This window comes from Nannospalax galili, unplaced genomic scaffold, assembly GCF_000622305.1.
Source record: "Nannospalax galili isolate Female #2095 unplaced genomic scaffold, S.galili_v1.0 scaffold77, whole genome shotgun sequence".
Taxonomy (NCBI): domain Eukaryota; kingdom Metazoa; phylum Chordata; class Mammalia; order Rodentia; family Spalacidae; genus Nannospalax; species Nannospalax galili.
Window position 1 is genome coordinate 3,453,844 of NW_008341457.1, and position 3,115 is coordinate 3,456,958.

Consider the following 3,115-nt stretch of genomic DNA (forward strand, 5'->3'; position numbering starts at 1 on the left):
CACCGCAACGGCGGACACGCCCCCCTCACGGCGCCGACGTGCTCGGCCGTTGGCGGTGGCTTTAAGCCCCGCCCACCATCCCCGCCTCTCTCCCCGATGCGGATTGGACTGCTTTGATCCGGGGTGGGTGCCCCAGCTGACATTGGTCCGTGGTCGGGTTCTGCTTGAGAGGGCGGCTCCTGCACTATTATTGGTTACTACAGATGCCAGTCAGAGAAAGAGGAAAAGCGATTGGATAGAGGGGGCCGTGTGCGGCGGTTGGCTGTGGCCTTAATCCCCGCCCCTCAGACCTGAATCTATCCCCGGTGCCGATTGGAATGTATGTGTCCGGGGAGGGGCGCCGGACTCAAATTGGTCCAGCGCTCGAGGGGACGGGACCGTCGCTCTGATTGGTTGTTATAAACGCCCGTCAGAGTGAAGGGGACAGTTTCTTACAGAAGCCGGACCGCGATCTCGGCGACCTGGTTTGGGTTGCGGAGTAGGGTCAGCGGTCACAAGCGTCCAGGGCTTCCCGGGAACCGCCCGGGCTGGGAGGTTGGTGCGGGTGGAGACTGAGGCGCCGGGTGGCGCTGGTTCCCATCGGCCCTGGGGGCGAGTCCAAAGGTCAAAAAGTAGCCCAAAGTTACCAAGTCTGCACCAGGAGCCTTTTGGAAGTGCTGCTTGGTCTCTGTGTGCGATCAGACCTCAGCAGAGCGCAGCCAGCGCCATCCTTAAGGAGCGTTTCTTGTGCAAAAGAGCAGTGGGGCGGGAGAGAGGGCTCAAGCCTGACGACCTAAGTTCGGTCCCTGGGACCGCATTGTGGAAGGAGAAAACTGAGTCCTCCAAATTGTTCTCTGACTCCCACACGCGCTCCGTGACTGACATCCATAAACATAAAAATACAAATAAATATTTTATTTAAAACATTTGTTCTTTTTGAGACAGGGTCTTACTATGTAGCCTCCGCTGATCTGGAACTTGGTGTATAGACTAGGCTGGCTTCCATGTCACAGAGATCCTCCTGCCTCCCGAGTGCTGGAATTAAAGGTGTACACCACCATGCACAGCCTTTTTTTTTTGTCTTTTTGAAACAGGGTCTCCCTGTAGCCCCAGCTGTCCTGGAACTCATTATGTAGACCAAGCTGGTCTCCAACTCACAAAGATCTGCCTGCCTCTGCCTCCCGGGTTCTGGGATTAAAGACGTGCGCCACCACGCCCGGCCCAGCAATGCACAGCCTTTTTTAGTTTTTCTTTTTTTTTTTTTTTTTTTTTTTTTTGTTTTTTTTTTTGAAAAGTTTTCCCCTTGGCTAAACATTTCATAACTTCATGCCACTGTCTAATCAGATTGCTCTCAGTAACAGTAGGAGAGGCTGAAGTAACCACATAGTGACATGGTACTTGTGAGCCTGGGAATACCGAAGAACGAGGGGAAGAAAGAGCTCCATAGTAGTGGTTAAAGTATAGAGAGGGAAAAGCAGGGTGTGGTGTCTGAGGCCTTTAATCGTGGCACTCAGGAGGCAGAAGTAGGAGGATCTCTGTGAGATCAAGGCCAGCCTGGTCTACATAGTGAGTTCCAAGTCAGCAAGGGTTATATAGTGAGACCTTGTCTCAAAAGGAAAAAAAAAAAAGCAACAAAGCAAACAAAACTTGGTGTGGAGGGCTGGGTAGATCACATTCTCAGCATGCATGGCAATCCCAGGTAAAGGGGTGAGGCCCTGGGTGTTGGGGGTTACTCCTGTGAGCTACAATTAGAGGCCTTGTCACCCATTCCGGCTCTATCCTGCACTCCTTTCATCACTGAATGCACCCCCCTGGACTCTGGAAAATTCCCCACAGATCTCAAGGAGGTCACCTAAATCCCCTTTACACACCAGACTTCATCCCAACACAGGTTGAGATTCACAGAGGGACCCACTGTGGGTCTGGGTGGACCTATGGGGCCACTAGGGGGCAGGAGCAGATTTAGAAAGGAAGGAGGGTTCCAGGGGGACAGTGTGTGGAGGAGAGTGGAGACAGAGAAACAGAAAAGACAGAGACACAAGGCAGGCAAGATGGCTCAGCAGGTATAAAGGGGCTTGCTACCAAGCCTGTGGGCATGAATTCAATCCCTGTGACTCCCAAGGTGGAAGGAGAGAACTGACTCCTGCAAGTTGTCTTCTGACCTCCATAAGCACCTTGGCTCATGCTTGATAAATATAATAAAATAAAAGAGAGACACAGAGATAGAGACCAGAGAGATAAAGAAGCAGGTAGAAGAGCCCTCCAGCCAGACTCTCTAGATTGTCACCTCCATTTCCTTTTTCTGACATCACTGCAAACACCAGCAAGACCCCCATCACACACCTGCATCCCTGATATTCTCTTGCTAGGCACCCTGAATGCATCCTCTGTGGGGTGTCTCAAGCTCTGCAGGGTGCTGAGCACTATCCCCAGCCTCCAACCACTCCACCACGTCAGGAGCCTCCAGCATGACAGTTACACACATGTCTCCAGATGTTATCCCAAGTGCCCAGAGGGAGGAGTCATCACCCAGGTGGGAACTCTGGGTCAGAGATAGACTTGGAAGTACTTAAAAACTTTTTAAAAAGACTTAATTGTTTTTATTTTATGTGTATGAGTGTTTACCTGCATGTATGTAAGTGTATCCACAGAAGCCAGAAGAGGGTGCCAGTTCCCCTAGAACTGGAGTTAAGTACTGTTGTTAACACCTATGTGGGTGCTGGGGATTGAATGCTGGTCCTCCGCAAGAGTAGCCAGGTCTCTTAAACACTGAAGTGTTTCTCTAGCTCCAACTTGTAAATATTTATGAATGAAGAAACAGAACCAGGTTTGGGTCCCAGCATCCACATGGTGGTTAACAACTGTCTATATCTCCAGTTTCAGGGAATCCTACACCTTTGGCCTCTGAGCACATTGCACACATGCACATACACGCAAACACTTAATTTAAATTATAGAAGAAAGAATAAATTTTTTTTGTCTTTTTGAGACAGGGTCTCCTTGTAGCCCCAGCTGTTCTGGAACTCACTATGTGGACCAGGCTGTCCTCGAACTCACAAAGATCCGCCTGCCTCTGCCTCCCAAGTGCTGGGATTAAAGGCATGCACCACCACACCCAGTCGGAGGAGAGGTTTTT